The 21075-nt window shown below is 38.1% G+C and overlaps 1 protein-coding gene across 5 annotated transcripts in view; it reads right to left on the bottom strand.

The window, feature by feature from the left end:
- Positions 1–21075, bottom strand: part of ANKIB1 (ankyrin repeat and IBR domain containing 1) — an 84491-nt gene that overhangs the window by 53684 nt on the left and 9732 nt on the right. Inside the window, exon 1 of one of the 5 annotated variants that reach the window (XM_032683308.1) lies at positions 1992–2080. The exons of the other annotated variants lie outside the window; for them this stretch is intronic. The gene's annotated coding sequence lies outside the window, so the exon portion shown is untranslated. Of the gene's footprint in view, positions 1–1991; positions 2081–21075 lie in introns of those variants that run through there. 5 annotated transcript variants of the gene reach the window in all.

Below are 21075 nucleotides of genomic sequence, written 5' to 3' on the forward strand. Positions count from 1 at the left end.
TGAAAAGGATTTGGGGAAACCTGGGGAAGACCTGCAATGAAATATTTTTGTTTCCTTGGAGCTGATCTCCCAAAGCTACCCTGATGAACTTATGTATCAAGCTGCATCCCAGGCTTACTACGGCTTTGCTCAGATCCCATTCAGCAAGAGATCCTACCAGCAGGAGTCTTGCACTGATTCCTCTCCATAGTTTCTCTTAAAGGTCACCTCATGAAGGGGAGGAAAAAGACCACTTTCATCCTAATTTCACCAGTGCAGTCTGGTCTGTTCAAACAGGAGAGATGTGGCCTTGGTGGCCTCCATTTTCATTCCTTTTTCCTATAAAATTTTGGTAAGGCAACCCTGATTTTGAGCTTTTGTGAGGTAACAATGACACTGCCGAATCAGCTGACTTCACATGCTAAACATCTTGCCCATGCTCTCCTCTGTGACCAGAGGTACCTAAAGAAGGAATAATAAAGTAGGTACTCATCTAAAAGCAAATGGACACGCTTCACATGTTTAGTTATATACACAAACCAAGCCTAGATTCTTCACACTAAGGATTCAGCATAGTTTTGTGTCTTTCTGTCATCTGTTTTAAAACATAAACATGCAGATACTATGCAGATCTAATATTTATATTCTTCAAGAAAGGCACTGTATGAAAGCATGAGAGCACCACAGATGTCAGTGCTGTAGATTAATGTGTTTTCAGATGCAAAATCACCTGCATTACTCCAAATACTGGATAGTTTCAGGCTTTAGTCTACAAACCCAAGAAAAAATCTACATTCTTCTTAATCAACCAGCAGTTCATATTACCTTTAACAGCTAGGATCTCAAAAACAACTTGAAAGAATGATTTTCAGTAAAGTTTGTTAAAAAGTTTAATATATGGTATTTTATCATCTGTCAATCCCTATCTACCATCTCTCAAGACAAGAAACTAAATCAGACGAGAGCAAGTGCCTGAAAGATATCAGAATCTTCATGGAAATCAATAATAATGATCCCACTAGTGACCATAACACCAAGAAAAGCACAAAAACTTCTTCCATAATTTGAAATTAGAAGGTAACATCACCAATTGCCATGTATTTATTTCTGGAAATTAGCACATGTATAGCTTGCATCAGCTGCAGAACATGCTGCCTCTTGTCCAAAACTGGAGCATTAAACAAACGTAAGTAGAGATGAGAGAGAGCATTGAGAGTATAAGGAGATAAGATGGTGCCCCCAGGCAATCTGAGAGAAACTGGGTACAGGGTGGTACTGCTGAGATGTTGAAGATGAGATCTGAATAGGTTTAGGCAGGGAGAAATGAGAGTCTGTGTGGAGTGAACTAAAAAGCTCAAGTTATTGCTGTGCAGAAAAGGCAAAATTGTACATTTCATTGATTCTTCTATACATCTGTTCCAATCTGCTTAGATGCAGAGGAGAACCAGGTTCTAAAACATTCCCATAAGTGAGATTAAGGCACAAATGAGTCCAGATGCTGGATCCCAAAACCATAGTTCAACTTTATTTTGTAACACAAAGGAGCAAAGAGAAAGAAGGAAGACAGAAAAGTAGGAAAAGCTAAGGGTAACTGTTAAAAGCACAGGACAGGAGTTACCAGGACCATGAAGTGCAGCTGGCTTGGAAGCAGGTAGATCTCTGCAGGGCTTCTTCCTGGGTCACCTTGTATCCTCCAAGGAAGGAGCGGAAGCGGCAGGGTAACAGTGTGGCAGCCGCTCCCACAGCAGTCCTCAAACAGCCCCCCACAGTCCCCGGGCATGGCCCTCAGTACCCTCACCATGGTAGCCCCCTGATGCCCACTGGCCAGTTCACCAGTATCCAAGAAAAGGTCGCCTGGTACCAAGATGGGCCCTGAGTGTCCATTGGCTGGTTCCCCAGTCTCCAAACAAGATCTGCCGGGCATACCTTATTTGGGAGAGTATCTCCTTCCCGCATTTTTTGATTGTAACAACTTTTTATCTGTTTTTGCTAGTCTGCCTGCCTTTACTGACTTGTTAGGTGCCTCCTGGAGCTTTTCCAAGTAACTTGGCTTCTGCAGCAGCCTAGCTGTGGCGTCAAGGCTTTTTAACTCCACACTCGAGATAATGGCGAAGCAGACTCCATTTTGTAATCACCAAATTAACTTTGTTTCATTTTGATGGAGTATGGATATATTAGAACATATACCATCTTTAACGACTAATAATATAAAAGTTGTAGGCACATTGCTTGAAGTATTATGTACATTATCATAACATCTGGGAATTTTAGGAATATGCAGACTGTACTGTGTCACTGAACAAAGCAGTGATATCTGCTTTCATCAAAAAAGTTTACAGCCTATGAGCCCAATAAAGGGCTATATATGACAAAGACATGATATAGTGAGGTAAATGAAATAAAAAGAGTAAAAAACTTGTTTCTGTAACAGGACCAGACTCCAAATGAAATGAATCTCAAGCTAAAGAAAAGGGATTTTAAGGATTATGAGACAAAGCTATGATGTGGCTTTGAACAAACACAAGTAAACTCGACACAAAACCTAGAATCAACACAGAGGTAATGAAAATTTAGCAAATGGCTAATGTAAATATAACCATCACATTATCAAAATAAAATGAAAGATGATAGAATGGGGATAGTTAATGAAAGCCCTTCAGGTGATGGCAAACAGCTTAGATTTGATGTGATAGCCAGAAACCCATCTCGGGAAGAACGCAAGGAGAGAAGTGACAGGGTCAAAACTAACCCAGAAAGCAATTCCATACTTAAACCACATGATACAATAAACTATACTAATGCCTGTCACTTTCACACAGTATCCACAAGGTCTTTCATCCTTTAACACTACAACAGGCATTAGCCTTTTATGCTTCGGAAATTTGGTGGGCCACACTGTAGTATTTTTTCTATTCTGAATTGCAATCCAACATGCCAGTAGAAACACAGAAAGACAGGGGAGAAGCTGTCTCTGTACTCTGGCTCTAACAGTTGGCTCCCAGCGTGTTTAGAAGTCCAGAAGAAACAAAGACATGACAGCTGCTGCCTCTCTCAAGCTGCTGTGGTTCATGAGTGCCCTTCTGAAAAATATTCAAGATCTGCCCATTTGCAGTCTTCAGTTAATCTTCGAGCAAACAGACCCACTGCATCTGCCTCCAAAGAAGCCTCTAGTTCAAGTGAAGGAGAAAAAGGACAAAGTATCAGCTGATGCAACAAAACTATGGATCTGAAAATGGCTGAAAGGGGCCTGGTCTGGCACCTCTTCGTGTAGCTTTTTTTTCCATGAAGAGCTTCCAATCCATTACATGTTCTCAGAGGACAGTAAAGCTAACAAGGCCAATGCTGGAACCAGGCATTCAGAGAAGGGAAACTTGGTTCACACTTTCAGCCTCTCATTTCACATTTTTGAAGGTTAAGGGCATGTAACTCATGTATTTCTTCCTGAAGGGGGAGAAACAGGTAGCAGGGAAGTGGTCTGGAAGCTTTCAGCCAGTCAGTCTCAGCGACCTGGAGAGTTCCTGGGAGCTGAACACAGGTGTTGCTAAAGCAGTTTCAGCAGCTCCCAGGCTTGCAGGGGTAGTGTGCCATGTCAGTGTCACACGTCTTGCTTTGCTGTTTGTGTAAACACAGGATTAAAAATCCTTAGGCTATTTTTTAATGTGGTGTATCACAAAACACTACAGTGGAACAAAAATGACCACACGAACATGACAATTTTCAAGTATTTTATCTAAATAAAATGAGACTTGAATAGAATTTCATAGGACAAAGAGAAGACAATTTGTTTGGTTGGCAGACCTATTCACCAAATCTTCAAGCTCTGTGCCAACAGAATGGCTACATCATAGCCTTTAGCGTAACCGCATAACATTTATCATAACCACAAATATAATTACATTTTACACCAAAGATTACAGAAAAACTAAATGCAAGTTTGCAAAATATACCCCAAGTTATTTCAGAATTCCAAACATCAACCATCCAATTCAAAATGAGAAAATGTATTTACTACTCTATTGCCAAACAGAAGTTCCAGCCTAACAAAAAACAGAATACTGGTTTCATAACCCACCTTGAAGTCTAAGGAAAGATTCTTATAAACTCCATCAGGGCTATCACATTTCTCTGCTTTGGCAATGAAAATTAATTTATATGGGCTTATTAGCACTGCTAAAAGCAACACTTTGATATCACAGCTTTATAAAAATTTAACGAAGAGACAGCCACTCTCACAGGAGCTTGAAGACTGAGCACGAGATGAAAAGAGTGGATAAAGAAAGACATGGGTAGAGCAAGGTAACAATGAGATTCTGAGAGCAGTTGCACCAGCTGCTCAATTACTATTGATTTTTCCATGGGCATGGAAACTCACAGAAGTGAGTTTGAAGAAGGACAAGAGCAATGACTTAATAGCATTTTAGAAGGAGTTTCTCCTTTGCAATGCCGTCATGGTGCTTGCTAGAAATTTGTAATGAATGATAAAATATTGTACAAGGGGGATCAGGTAAGTACTTTTGAAACACCATACTTCTAACATGCATTTAGAAACCATATATTGAACACACAAGTCCTTCATGATATAGCACACCTCTCTCAAATTACATTTAAATTGCTTTAATACTGAAGCAGAATTTCTCACTGAATGTAGGACTAGCACGTGTTCATATAGCAGCTGTTCTAAATCCTGGGGAATGAAAAAAGGAAAGGAGACAGACTGTATGACATCACACTGCTTAGAAAATCTATCAAAATCAGTAAAAAAATACTCAGGTTTAACTGAGAGAAGAAGATGCTATGTATGTCTTGCATCAAAAAAAGTACTATCTACATAATGAGCAAAGATCAGGATTACATCTAATAATCATTTGCAATCATTTTTTTACATGTAGCACTGTGTAATTCCACAGTTTAACCCTAAAAAGTTTGAACACAATTTGCAGCTTAACCTTAAAAACTACCTCTTAAGTAGTTTGCCATGTAAACTATAAAAACATTGTAGTGGAACTGCTAAACGAGCCAAGATCAAAGAAGTAAGACTTTACATAGCTCCTCATACTTTAATCTTAATATTATTAAAATAAAATATACTATTGACTAAAGTTAGTGTACATTACATGGCTTCTAAATGTTTCAAAAGACAAGTGATAACGAATTGCTTACACAAAAAGAATAAAGAAAGGAGATATCAAAACTACTTGTTTTTCAAAAGCACCTGGCTTTTGTAAAAGGATGAAATACTGTAATGCATTCCTAAAAGCATCTTCTGCTTCAGGCATAGTTAGCTCAAAGGGTAGCTATTTTATTTGCTTTGGATACTGCAGTTGAACAGCTCATTTTTAAAAGCTGAGTTTTTAAAATATTTACTGTAGAGTCTACATTATAAATCATAATTTATTGCAGAAGGGAACCATGAACAACTTCTTGGTTTTAGGAGAAAGCCTAATGACTTGGTATGCTTAGGATGAGTCTCATGTTGAGATGTTGGTAATTTTAATCCTCACTACTGAATAACACAAATGAAGCAAGTCAAAAGTTAAGTTCAAGAACTCTCAGAATACCAGGCTGTCTCCCAGAAACAGCAGAAAAAGCCCTGTTAGTGCTTCTCTTCCTCATTTACTCCTTCTCCTCTACATAAAGCAAAAAAAAATTGCTCACTTTAGCAGGAGGACAAAATTAAGAATTAGGCATTCAAATGTGCATGCCTGCTTTATGTATGGTTGGCACAGATGCCTACAATTAAGATTCAGCAGAAAAGGTTAGGCTAAATCTAATTTTTATGTGTTTACAGTAAAGATTTAAGATTTGCCAAATTTTACTTAATGGGCAAAAATAGTTCTCTCTAGATACTTGTATCTGGAAGAACTTTTCTGAAAAGCTTTAAGTAACAAATACACTTGCAAAGCTTGGGAATTGCTTACGGGAAAGTGGTGGTGGAGGGTTTTGTTTGGTTTTGCTGTCTGTTTTTTTTTTGTCACACACTGAAATATTCTAAGGTTTGTGCCAAAAGTTCTGAAGTCATCAACAGGAAATAATGAAAGTGTCTCTGCCACTTTAAACATTTGTGAATGGGGCTCAAAATTATCAAACTCTGTTACATTTTACAAGTCAAAGTACAGAACAAAAAAATAATTGCTATGCCAACATCTCACCCTTCATACAATGATCATCAATATAACATTCTCTGTGCTTTAAATACCAAGGTTGAAAAGTGGCAGTAATGTTGAGAGTTGACTTGAATAAAACATAGTGTGGGGTAGTGAGAGAATTAATTATTTCCTCATTTATATGCTTGTGGGATAGATAGTCTAGCAACTTACGTTACAATCTTTTTATGCTGGCATATGTAGCCACAAATTGAAGGCTTAAAGTTATTGCTCAATTTAGTAATTTGAGACTTTGGCTTACTGACTCAGGCATAAAGACTTTCATCCAGCTAGAGTATTTTCTTTCAGACACACTGCTTTCACAATTCCAGTTTGTGGAGAAAAAAAGGATTTTAAGAATGGCTTTGGTTTTCTTTGCACTGATACACTTAAGGGAATGCAACTGGGGCAGTTGCAGCATAGACTAGAAAGAGTTTAAGAAAAAATTCTGCATAGATGGAGCTAAAGTAATTGCTACATTAATTGTGTTGTTTACAGTACTTGCATTCATCATCTAAACAAAATGTGGTAAATCCGCTGTGGGGTAGGTACCTACACATAGCAGGAGAGATGAGATACTGTGCAGCCAAATCAAAGGTACACTGTGATAGCTGGACAAAGATTGCATCCCTGCAGATAGTCAGGGGGAAAAAAATCGAGCAGCACACGTTAAAAAGAGCATCTGTTGGGGTGTATTATTAATTTTTTTTAATCTTTAGGGAGCTGCCATTTAGTAAGATGCAACAAAAGAGTTATCGTTCTCTAATTATGTCCTGGAATATCCTTTAGTCTCAACTGTAATTGCAGATCATTTCAAATTCATTCCTGGGCCCAAGGTCTTTAGGAAATACCCTTAAAGTTCTGTCAAGTCCAGACAACACTTTGGAGTTATTCCCAATGCAACCATCTGTCAGGGCCTTAATAATCTGATTTCATTTTCTATAGCTTAGTCAGTGATATAAGAGAGTCACAGAATATCTTGAGTTGGAAGGGACCCACAAGGATCATCAAAGTCCAATTCCCAGCCCTGCACAGGACAACCCCAAGAACGTGCCTGAGAGTGTTGTCCAAATGCTTCTTGAACTCTGTCAGGCCGTGAACACTTGGTGCTGTGAACACTTCCCTGGGGAGACCTGTTGTGGTGTCCAAACACTCTCCAGTACAGTATTTTGACAGCTTAACGGTATTTTAAGGCTTCATTCATAAAATATAGCAGAACTTTTATAGGGCTAGCTCTTCAATCCGCAGGTTAAGTGGATTACTCAAATCTAAAACATAAAATATCTGTACCTAGTCTACTGACACTACCACCCTAAGACCTCCTCTATCTAGATCAGAAGGTTAAGAAGAACAAAAAGAAATGTTTGACATTTTATTAGATTAAATCAAGCTACAGACTGACATGCTTGATAGTTCCGGCATTTTAATCCCAAGCACACTGTTCGGTTTATCATAAAAAGCTCACTGTAGACTGTTCCACTGACTAAAGTAATGGTACACTTTTGATACAGTGCATAAAACATTGTCAGTTTAATAAATATCTATAAAAGTGACTTCTGTATCACGGGCCAGTGCTGACAACACTTTTTCATCAAGCAGAAGTGAACAGATGTCACCCAGCACCCATATAAAGAAGTACCAGCAGCTGATGACACCTCAGGACACTTGGCATCAGTGATAAGCTAAAGAATATGAAAAAAGAGACCGGTAGTGTTCTTAACCAGTGCAATGCCTCTCATGTTGGCAGCACCTGAACACACTTCAGGCAGCGTAGTGCTTCTCCAGTTTCTCCTTACCCTCACGCACACATCATGCCCAGTGTGTCAGCTGGGATGGGAGCCTCTCTGCCAAAAACACTCAACAACACTTTGCTTGACTGTGAGATAAGTGACAATCCAGCTCAGTTCAGTTAAAGACAAGAGTGTGTCCCCTCCAAAATCAGATTCAATAGACCAAAACACCACAGTGAAGCCACCACCAAGGCAATGGTTCAGAGAGTAACAGACAGATGGGACACACAGACTGACACTGTATGGAGCAGAAAATCTAAAGAAATTCACATGTTTCTATCACATTGATCTGCTTAGAAAAAGGGAGGGTAAAGACAACCAGTACTGGTACAGAGCACAGCTAGAACATGAAAGGAGGAATGAAGACGGCAACATAAAGAGATGCAGAAAACCCTATGGGGAACTTGACTGACCAATCTAAACAGGTTGCAATGTTCCTTGACCCTGGCCTTGACTGAGTCCAGAATGTATTTTTCAAGTATATTTGCTCAGCTTAGCACAGTTTTAAAAGCCATGCTAAGTTTCAGGTAAGTAAGTTTGAAACTGCACTACAGCCTAAAGAGAACCCTCTGGAGAGCCTCTGGTAGAATCTGGCCAGTCAAAAGCTTTAATGTCAACTTCACTTTCAGTGGTGTTAAACAGATAAAATTGAAAACAAAACTTATTGTCTGCCGAGGCATTCAGAAAGCAAAAATAAAGAGGATGGCAACACAGGGCTGCTCATGAGCACACTCCTCCACAGCAAAATCTGAAAATCCTTTATGTATTTAGAAACCTTAGTATCTTCCTGAAGCAGAAGTCTCTTCGTTTGAGAAAGCTTTTTCATGTGAAAGAGTATCAGTTGGTAGGGTCATGCTCTTGCTGGAGCTTGTAAATATGCAACAGAGCTACAAGTAAGATCTTAAAATGAAAGGATAGGTAGTACACAAGGTCAGACACCTGCAATCAGACTGTACAGTGTAAGCATCATCCCACCACTTTCTAAAAGCATACAGTTGCATTTGGAAATAATGAATATCTGAAGTCAGTGCTTTTCAACATAAAACTAATGGTTTCATAATTGACAATGTCTTTTAAATAAAGTAAAAAGGTGAGCAAACAAAATCTAGATTTTTCAATGTCCAGTCTCCCAAAATATCATGCTGTATTTCAGATTGTCAGAGGAAAGCAACAATCCCAGTATCCTGTCACTGACTCCTGGCTCATAACTACACTATTGAGAGCACAGTGCTCTATCTGTAGACCACTGATACAAGTTGCATGTTTTGAATAAACTAAGCAACGCTTACTGTAATTTCTCTATTATTATCCAAATAACCGAAAGCACTGAAAAGAATATCATACAACATTTCAAGGAATATGCAACTTTTTCAGAGTTCTCTAGTTTCACTTAAGCAAGCTACACTTTTAAGAGTGATATGAGTAAATCTCTACTTGGTGCATTGTATTTATTTCATAAATATCTATAGGATGAAACTTTGTAAAATATACTCTGCTTACATTAAAGGAGTATCCGTTTCCATGCTTTCAAGTGGGAGGTGAAGAAAGCACATTCAGCTGTCAGAGACAGATGATGAACACTGTTCACAGACGTACCGGACTGGAAACAAACACGCACATACTTTTATTGTTTCCTGGAAGCATTCTTATGAGCTCGTTTTGTTCTGCGTAAAGCTAAAAGACAATGTGACCCTGCTGATCTTTCAAAGAGATCTTGATTTTTTTCAGATGAATGAACAAATCAATTTCCTTTTAACAAAGAGGTAATTTAACTAGTCAGCACTCCTTCAAAGCAACACATTCAATTTAAGGTCTAAACACAGAGTCCAGGAGATCATTGTGTGTCTAAAATGAGATGGATTCCCACAGTAAAATATGTTTTCTACATGATATTTCACAAGCATTTAATGACATTTCTGAGAGACAACTTCAGGAATTATTTAACTCTTTTTAGTCCAAGAGGTATGCAACCTCCTTGCCATGGTGCCAAGTTCCCAGAATCTCAGGAGTCATCACTGCTAACTAAGAATGAGCCGTTCAGGTAACTGCCGTGACAAGGACCATCACTTGCACCTTATGTAGAGAAGAAAATTACCAGAACTGCAACTGCTGCACTTCTGATAAAATGTTTAATATATCCCTTGGCAAAATTCTGACTTTGGCAGGGAAATGGTAAAAGATATATTGGATCTAATCTAACATTAATTTAAACAAACACATAACTTGAAGAACTATTTTAAACTTTTGCCAGAACACCTCTGTTGAAATATTTGGCTGGTTTTCCCACTGCACACAAACAGTTTAATCATTTACATGAAGGCTACGGATAACAAAATTTGATTATAGTATGTCACATACGCTTTGTATTTATGAATAATATTCTTGACACAACCTTGTTGCATGACAATGATTTTTGGCTTCAAGATAAATATCAAGCCAAAGAAAACAGAGAGAGAGAACAAAGCTATTAAAAAAATCCAAAGCAACCTGAGCTTGAATCACAGAAAGGTTTGGGTTGGAAGGAACCTTTAAACATCATAATGTCCAACCCTTCTATCATAGGCAGGGACAGACTAGGCTGCTCAAAGTCCTGTCCAACCTGACCTTGAACACTTCCAATGGTGGGGCATCCACAACTTCTTTGGAGAATCTGTTCCAGTGTCTCACCACCCTCATCATAAAATATTTCCTCCTTATGTCAAATCCACACCTACCTTCTTTCCATTTAAAACCAACATCTCTTGCCTTGTCAAAACTGGCCTTGGTAAAAGCCTCTCTCTTTCTGAAAAAATCCCCTTTAAATACTGAAATGCTGAAACAAGGTCTCCCTGGAGCCTTCTCTTCTCTAGGCCGAACAACTTCAGCGCTCTTGGCCTTTCCTCATAGGAGAGGTGTTCCAGCTCTCTGACCATTTTTGTGGCCCTCCTCTGGACTCACTCTAACAGGTCTGTGTCTTTCTTGTGCTGGGGACTCCAGAGCTGGACACAGCGTTCCAAGTGTCACGTCACGAAAGCAGAGTTAGGGTAGAGGAGAATCACCTCCCTCGACCTGCTGGCCATGCAGTTCTATTAGTTCTTCTATAAGTTCTCCTATTAACATAATCAACATACCTAGTGACTGATGCAGACATTAATACAATACAAATGACTGCTGTTCTTTGTGGAATACTATTACTGGTCTTTCCTATGTAAGGCAAGAAATGGTATAAGGAGAAATGTAAACTATCAGAGTCCCTTATTTTGCAAAATTTGACCTGTTTGGCATCAAAATTGCATGAAACTGAACATTATACAGGCTTAATACTAGAAAGGTTTTCAAGAACCAGTCTGAAAAAAAATTCTGTTTTACTTAAGTAATAAAATCTTTATTACTTTAATTGACCAGTTCGTCAACTATTTACATGAAACTTTAACCAGAAGTAACTGTACAGACACTGGGATCATAAGAGAGCTAATGGTGCCTGATGGTTAGTGGAGCTGTCTCTGTGATCACATCCAGGGGTCACACTGAAGCCAGACAGAGAAGACAGTAACAGCAGTTACAGCCATTTCTCCTATACTCTCACTACTCCTACTGGCAACCAGATAAGGTAGTGGAAAAAGAGCAGCAAGTCTGGCTGGATTGCCAGGAGCAAGAAAAATGCAGAAAACAAAGGGAAACTGTCTGCAGTAGGCAGTGGGTGGAAAGTGAAAAAGAAAGGAGAAAGGACACTTCAAAACTTTCATCATCCATGGGCCATTGTCATGCAAGCCAAGTAAGGCAAAACTAGTAGGTGTTTATTTTAACTAAAGGGCATATTAATGAAGGGCCTACACAAGTAGGTGAATTGTGATTGTCTTGAACAAACATTCCTTATTCTGGTGCTCGTTATTTCTAGGAAATGGTTGAGACTATACAAAGTTTCTTATAATGACTTCTCTTCTGCTGAAACTTCTTCAGTTAGTTTGTACCTATGCTACTTGTCAATATGATGCTCCAGTCAGGACAAGAAAGCTTCCTTCAAAAACAAAGAGAAACATAAACTAACGATTAATATTACTACCCTTCCTGACAGCCAAGCTGAAGAAAAATATATGTTAAAATGTGCTTTAAAATTCATATTTATATTAAAAATGTAACTCACAAATAAATAAAGCAGACGTTCTATGACAGAAATAAAAGAATTTTTTAATTTCACTTTTTCTCTGTTCTTTTCACAGCTAATACTGCTGAGAAGTCTGGGAGCATAAACGGGGTAGTTTTTCTGCTCACTCTGGCCCAGCATACACTTCAGCTCACACACCCAAAGAATATCAGTAAACATGTACCTTTTTTTTCTTTAATTGTTCTTTTAAAAGTCTTGTTGCATGTATCTGTTGCAGTCTTTCTTAAATAGCAAAACTTTGATATAAACCCCATTCCTTATATTCTGAACTACAACGTTCAGGTCACCAGATTCTTAAATCTTGTATCTGCTGGAACATTTCACTATCACATCCACTGTTTCAATTTCTTATTATGCCTGAAAACAAAAAACTCCCTGTTCATGCAGAAATGTGCCATAACAATAAAAGAGCATCTGTGCTTCAACAAATCCAATGGCATTTGTACTGATCAAGGCCAACCAGTTTGCAGTAGGTTTTCATCTTAAATAATTGCAATATCATTGTAGAAAACCAGGAATGATTTTGTTTTATTGGTTTAGAACAGAGGCTATATCATATGTTATAAAACCAGCCTATATAATCAAATTATTAATCCTTCAAAGTATTTTAAAAATTTTCTTTTTTTAACAGCAATTTTCATGAGAGTGGTTTAAAAAAAAAGACATTTCTTTGGACATTATCTTGCAGTTGTGCTAAAAGCTAAGGGAAGGCAGACAAGAAGACTGGTCAAAGGTATCTGGGGCAAGATACAATCTCAGCTAAATTTGATGATCCAAAACTATTACGTCAAAGACATGTTTGACCTAGGTAAATGGCTACTTGAGACAGCAAAAGGTAAAGATGTAGACCAGCAGTTTCTGGATGAAAACTAGTACCTGGATTCGTGAAATAGTCAATGATTTTTCATAGAAGAGAGTAAGTTTTAGAGTACCAAGAAATGAAGGATCCTTCATGACAGTAAGGGCTCCTATCCTTGTGCTTAACAAGATTGAAATTTAATTAATAAGAAAGGATCAGGTGCTGAACTTCTGGAAAAATCTCAGATATCTTTTCCTGGGGAATTCTGTGGATGTAACACCAGAATGAGTTCAGAAGATATTGAGGAGCTGCAGGAGTTGCATTTACCTTCTTCTGCATGCTACAGAGAGACTGTTTTCCTAGATGGCAACCTCAAAAATTGATAGAATTCATTACCTTTCCTGATAGCAGTCAGAACTATTTATTACAGAAAGAGCTGTAAAAAGCTTAATTAGACAATGAATAATCTGTTAAGGGAAGAAATTTTTTTAGTCCATCAATTAAGTGGTTGACCTTGTCCTGAAGTCAGAATTCTTCATCATTGATATTTACTCATGAGCCTTCTTATTCCTTGCATCCATAGTGTTCAATACTCAAAAAATTATAATAGATTCTTGGAGCCAATGTGTATTTGAGATAATAGGTTCAATTGATATGCAATTTGAAAATCTGAAAAATTACCTGGCTTCTACAGCAGACTATGAAAGTAAAAACTTTAACCTTTTGTAGCTACATTACTAAACTAGAAAAAGAAGAATTGCAAAAATACAAAACAAGCCTTTAAAAAACTACAAAAAGCAAAACTCACACTTTTTTTTTTCCAGCTCTGTAGATTTGGAAGGGTTATAGCATAAATTAAAAATGATGGTAAGTCTGACAAAGACTGGTAAGAGTCCTTTGCTGTTTTAGAAGTTATTTCAGATTGACTTGTAAAAAAAAGTATCAATCCTCAAAAATAAATGTGAATTTTGCTTAGGAATAAATATCCAAAATTCTAAATGGGAGAAAAATAGAAAAACTAGTTTATTCCTATTTTTGAAGGATATCTATCCCTAACACCAATTCTACTTCAAGACATAAGCTAAGGCAAGTTGAAGATGATTTTCATTATATATACTCAAATATTATTAATGGAAACTAGATAACTTTTTCAATTCTAATAATCTTATTTACTACTTCTACTGTTTATATTGCAATTTTATTGATTAATACGGTTTATTGTGTACTTTCACAAAACAGCTTCATATCTGGTTTCGTTAGTTCTTTTAAGTTTGTTGTTACCAATACACGCATTTTTCTTATTGATTTTGTTTCTAAATATTGTAAACATAATAATGGCCATACTGGATCAGATACTTCTCATCTAATTCCTAGTCCAGAGAGTTGTCAGTAGAGCATAACAGTGAAAAGTACAAAAACTGGGCAATCAGTAACAGATACTTTTACACAATATCCTCCCAGTCTTCAGCAATTTACCACTTGATGAATTCTTGAGCCAGACATGCTAGTTTTATATTAATAACCTCTAATGCATTTTTCTTCCACCAAGTTGTTCAAAACCTCCCCAAATCTGTGGAAAATTTTAACAGCCACAGCATACTGAAATTTCACAGCTTAACTATTCATTGTGAAGAAATATCTGTTTTTAACCTGCAACTTGTTAAATTTCATTTCCACCGTCTACAAGAACTGAGAGGTAGGCAGCAAAACCTTTTCGTATTTATTCTCTCCATTCCACTTGTGACTTTAGACTTCTACATATCACCTTTTACAGGTGATCCCCCTTCTGTCATATCAATCTTTTGCTCTTTTACAGATTGATTAAACCTAATTCTGAAGAAATGGATTCTGTGCAACTTTTAGGATCTTTCTGCTTTTTCTGATCTATTTCCAATGCCACCTTTTTGAGTTAGGAGACAAGGAGCTATGTATAACATGCAAAATGCACAGATTCACTTCGTGGAGCCATGGCCTCTATTTCAACACTTCATTTACTTTTTAGTACTTCGTACTAATGACTAAACAGATTTTCTTCACAGTTTTTATTATAACCTCAAGATCTTGTTCCTGAATTGTAATAATATAAATTTAGGACCCTTTTTTCCCCCCAAACCACATGAATCTTTCACCTTTAGCTATATTGAGCTTTGTATCCTATTTACCATTGTGTCTCATAAAATTCCTTTGCAGTGGACACTGTTTATAGTATTGTCTAGAGACTATCACCTCACTACTTATCGTTGTTTCCAGATTATTTATCCTCACATTAAACAGCAGAGGTCCTAGCACTGATCTACGTGGGACTCTATCAATAACCTTCAACCACTGCAAAAACTCTTTATTTCTATCCATTTCCTATTTTTTTTAACCAGCAAGTTCTGCATGCAATAGACCCGCCCTCTTTCCCAAAGCTGTTTGGATTCTTTAAGACTTCTAAGCAAGGGATTGTGTGATATGCCATTTGAAAATTCAAGCAGATTATAACAAATGCATTTTCCCTGACAACTTCTTCAAAAGATTTCAGTAAGTTTGTAAGATCAGATTTCCCTTATGATGTTACATTGACTGATCCTCAGGACATCACATTTATTGATGTGTCTGCTACTTATTACATTTCTACTAATATTCCAGAAACAGGCATCTGGCTTATGTATCTGCTGTTTAATAAGCCTGTCTTGGAATCTTTTAAAAACTGCATCATGTTAACCCACCTCCAGTAATCTAACACAAAGTTAGTTCTTAAGGGAGAAGTTAAATATGACAAAACGCAGGGGGGGGGTTACACAGTTTTAATTATCAAAAAGAGTACTGAAGAACATCATGTTTGCACTGAGAAAGATAACCTGAAACAGAATCTCCACAGCTTTTCCACAAGATTCAACACAGATCTCAGTTCCGAGATTAGACCTACAAAATTAGACCCTGGCTCTCATCATCACTAAGTACATCTCACTTTGGCAAATGATACTTGATAAAGGGATGGTGTCTATGCTAATCTCCTTTTACCTTGCTTGATTCAGCCAGAATGCAGGAAACCTGTAGAGCACATCTAGAATATTTTTACATTAAGATTTACATTACGGTGATATTCTGTCTTTTAAGAATGTTTAATTATTTTAGAATTCCTTTCCCATTTTCTCATGAAAGATCTCTTTCTCTGAGAGATGCTGAATTAATTAGCAAGAGAGAGGAAAGCATAAGCAGTCTTGTGAGGTTGTTTCTCCTACTCTGATAATGTTCATGGTATCACATATTCAGACCTCGCTTATCCTTATTTGTCTCTACTTCGTAGCAACAACAAATAAAAGGAAACTTTCCAAAAAAATTGCCCCACTTCTCTCAGTTTCCCTGTTCCCACGTTCTCCTGTAGTCTGTAAACTTTGTCACCCTCTTTACTGTTCTTCACATTTCCTGGGGAAGAACAAGGAGACACCTCCTTACAAAAACCCCTTGAATATCCAAAGAATATCTCAAAAATTTCACTGGTCTTTTCAATCTGAAGAAGAAAATTTCTCCATCCGGAAACAGATTTAAGCACTCCAATATTATTTATACAGTCAATATACCAGTCAGGAAATACTCTACTTTTTATGCTTTACAGCAGAACACTGCAGTCTAAAAAAGGAAATCCCTAAAAAAAGATTTAGATTGTAATTCACAGTTAAGCTGGACTGCCACAGAACCAGATCACCTGAGGTACGAGGTATAAGCCTGTTCAATATCAGACTGCTAATGGTCATACAATAATGCTCCTCTCCTCAACAGAAGGCTTTGGCTTGCTAGCCAATACCCAAGATCATGTCATGCCTTGTCTGCTCATTCGCCTTTGTGTATTGCCCAAATTTTTTCAGGATTCTTTTTTTTTTAATGGAAACCTGCTGTGCCTTACCACTTTTTACAGACAGTTACTGTTCCAGCAGGTATGTGCTCTGAAAAGCAGCATTTACTAGACTTACATACTCTTTGTTTATAATACTTATTGCTCACAAGATCATCTACTATCAAAATACAAAATGTAGAGTTAACACAGCTTGGGCTGCGTTCATCACTGACTCTTCCATGTCTGCTCCATACAGTTCCCAGGGTCGTAAGAAAAGAATGACTGACCGTGCTGCAAACACAGTTACCTTACCAGTGAATCCAGTACTTCTGGTTAGGTAAGGTGACTTTTAGGACCTCTGTGTCCCTTATTTGGTGCTACATTAGACAGGGAGGTCCTGTAGAACAGAAAGATCCAGGTCATCCTCCTGACTCAGGAGGCGTCAGTGACACTGCACAGGAGGTTCTCCTCCAGTGCTATTTCCGAATGCTGCTCACAAAGTCACAGAGGACATCTGCACATGGGCTTTCCCTGCTAGGGTGGTGCTGCTGTGACTGGGACATGTGTTCCCTTCCTGCTGCCTCCATCACTAGGCATGCCTCCTCACAGAAGGGAAGACTTTTATTTCAAAGTCTATCAAACCTGGCTGCAAAGCAGTGACAGCAGATGTCCAGCCAAAGATGGTGCATGGCCACCTGAGACTATGCAATCCAGCCTGCTAATGTAAAAGTCGGGCTTACTGTCATCGGTCAAGTCACCATGTCTCTCCTTCAGCTCAACAAGTCCACTCAGCTTCCTCTACCATGACTCATAAAGCAGCTCTTAAGTAGCCTGACCTATCACTAGAAGTTCAATCATCAATCCAGCATTTACTAAGTATTGGCAAACTCGTATTTGGCTGCCTGAAAATGAGACAAATATCCACTGCCGGTTTCATTGCACACATCTGCAGAAGCAAAGGCAAGCAGTGGTAGACGAGACATAAGCTGGGGGAACCACCTGTATTACTTTCAGCAGCTTGCACAGTTGTGGTGCTCAGGAATCCCTTGGTGACCGCCTTACGAAAAACCTGCTCCAGTGCCAATGTAACACACAGGCACTTATTTAAGAATAGCTCTTCATGCTTGTAAAGTAAAAGACATCACAAGAGAACATTCCCTCCCCCCACTACTTGCCAGAAAAAAAACCATAAAAAAGTGCATTTCTTTTTTCCCTACACTTGTTGTTCTTGCCTTTTTCTGCCTCGAGTTCCCTGTTACTGCTGCCCAGATCTATGTGTCACCTCTATGAGACCTCCCTGAAAGCCTCAGAAATTATAAAGTAACTTCCATAGTTACCACGAAGTATGCACTTAGCAAGCTGGAAATCTGCCTCCATTATCTTTTTATGACACTAATGTTGTTTGAGAAACTTGCATTGTAGTTTCTAAAGTGGTTTTAATTGACACCAGAACCAATCCTACCCTTTTTTTTTCCTCATCGCCCTTTCTATTCATCCATATTTCTGCACTTTCCCTTGTTGGTTTGTTTTTCTTTTTTTGTTTGTTTTTTTTTGTTGTGTTTTTTTTGTTTGTTTTTTGTTGGTTTTTTTGTTTGGGGTTTTTTGGGGTTTTTTTGGTGTTTTTTTTTTTTTACTGGCACATGCCTTTGTGACTGCACAGAGAAGCAGAACAGATGTAACTCACATCAGTCCCTCCTTCTGCATTTTCTTCCTAGATGTTGATGGTCCAAATGGCCAGAGTATGGTAGCAGTGATAAGGAAGCAGGACTACTTGTACCAGTGCATACTACAAAGAGTGGAAATATGTTCAAAACAGTGTTTGCTCATACTGAAGTGCAGACAGAAGCAGAAGCACTAGCAACGTGCAAATTGTGCAAAGCCTGCAGTTGTTTGGGTGCTGGAGGCAAGGCAGTACACCAGCACCACTGCATTCGCTGAAGTCAAAACAGTTTTCACAGAATTTCTTTTGTAGCCCAGCATTATTTTATCAGCTATTACTCTGACAGTGGCTGTGCACTTAAAAGGGGATGATGGATGGGGTATGGACTGCAGGATGTAGCTGGGTGGAGTGGGAAACTGCAGACACTGAGCAGGCATCACAGCACCAGAGGCAGCAGTGGCTGCTGTTAACTGCACCCAAGCTTGCAAGAACCCACCCGAGCAGTGTACAAAGGAATATCAAAGTGTATCAAAATGTAAACTCAACAAATAACCGATACAACAACTTCACATCAGCCCTTTACAAAAATATCAGCAAAACTAGTACCCCTGTCTGGATCCAGTTTTAATTTCATTATGCAAAACTCCCTATGATTGTTAATATCAGCAGCAGGTGCTATTCTAGTGCCTGACACTAGGTAAGCAACATCTAGGTGGAAAGAACTAAAATTCCTGTCCAACAGGCAGTGAAAGGACACAGGTGAGCTTGCACTTACTAGAGGGAAAAGTCCAAGCTCTGCTACCCTGGCAGTCAAAAAGAAGGAACTGGTGAAAGGCATTTAGTGTAGCTACAGGGGCCTAGCAGGAGTCCAATGAGAACAAACTCTACTAACTTGGCACAAAGCTTTTTGAACAAACACAGTCTTGAAGCATGGAGCGGTGAGAAATATGTCTAATGTGGTCCCTCTCCACTTGCACTTTGGGAAAGGGTGATGTTTAACAAAAATCCCTTCCTTCCCTCCTATATCACTTATTCTGTTGCACCATATTTCATAACAGACTTAAAACTTGCTGGGGAACAGTCCACGGACTTGAGTTTCAATTGCTGGTGGATACATAGAAACAACAATACTTTATCAATAGGGTTGAGATATTAATTAGAGGATTCAAGTTTTAAGGCCTTCTGAAAATTTCAACAGACACAAATACCTTTAAAAAGCCACTGTGGTGGCTTTTTACCCTAATGTATTCATACAGTATTCTGTACAGTAAGAAGGATGTTCTAATCACATAAAACTACTCTCTAGAAGATTTAAAAGGCAAAAAAGAGTAATAGACAAGAAGTGAAACAGAACACTTGGTAACAAAGTAAAAGTAAGAAGTATCTCCGAAGCAAGCACCTGACAGCTTAAAAACCAGCATATACAAGAATCAAAATATATCTCTATAAGGAGGTGAAATAAACACAAGAGACTCCATTTTCAAATGGTGATTTGTGTGAAAACCTATTGTATTGCAACAGAAAGGCATGAGGCTGGAATGTTCCAGAAATCGGGGATGACAGAACCACCTACTCTAAAGGCATATAATCCACCTATGCAATAGCTTGCTCATTTTTTTCAGGATATAATCAAGTGTCTGTGTAACATGGAAATTTTATTTCCTTAATCAACTAGAACAGCAAGTGTATTTAAAAAAAGCCCAAAACTTTGCATTTTACAGCCTCATGTTCCAGTTAATCCGTTTTGAAAATGGAATACTGCTCTCATGTCTTTAACTCTATGAGGACAAACGTTAAAGCCACTCATTTCATAGAATGTAGCACATTTAAATAGAAACGATTTGTTATCCCTCAGTTGTAGGGAAATGGAGCCACAACATACAATTAGGGCATCAGAACATTTCTTGTGTGCCCTCAGTTACAGCTGTTTGGATACAGCAGCTAGGTGGGCAGTTTGGAAAGGAGAACAGGAATCATCAAAGAGTTACAGTAAGCAGACTGAGGCAGCACTGGGGAAAATAATACAATAGCTAAAGCAAAGCATGATTACGGTGGACTGTCTGGTTGCAGGAATGTGAAAGGATTTATTTTCAAAGTAAGCCATGGGTAGACTGTTTCAGGAATATTTTTCTGTTCAAAGTTCATACTGAGTTTTTATGTTCCAAAAAGAAACTTTTTTGAACACCTCCATTTAGCACTAACCCAGCCTGCTTTGATCTGAATGTCATCATTCCTTTGAAGGAGCTAAAGCATGCTGAAGACACACAGAAAACACTGTGTGGTTTTGCTAGAAATTTTATTAGTCACGCAGAAGTTATTCCCAAAAACCACATGATTTTGGGGTTTATGATTTTTTTCCCTTGCACTCATGAGTAGATGCTAAAATTGAGAACCTTTGTATACTTGCAAAATAATGAGGGACATAATTATTAGTAACTCCTCACGGCTACCCTGATACCACAACCTAACAAACCTGAAGTTAATTCAGTAAAATTTTAAGGCTTGCAACTAATTAAGGAGAAATTTGACTCATTGTCTTCTTAGAAAATGATGCAAATAGCTAAAACAGAATAAGGAGAGCAATAAAAAAATTAATCAATCACCTTCTTAAAGACTGATTTAAAAACTCTGGTTCTCCATTCTGAGTCCTCACTCATATATATACAATACGAATATGTGCACAGGAAAAAAAAAATAATCAGAATTTCCAAGTGCAGCTCAGTGAGAATTAACTTAAAAT

This window comes from Chiroxiphia lanceolata, chromosome 1, assembly GCF_009829145.1.
Source record: "Chiroxiphia lanceolata isolate bChiLan1 chromosome 1, bChiLan1.pri, whole genome shotgun sequence".
In the NCBI taxonomy this organism is placed as follows: domain Eukaryota; kingdom Metazoa; phylum Chordata; class Aves; order Passeriformes; family Pipridae; genus Chiroxiphia; species Chiroxiphia lanceolata.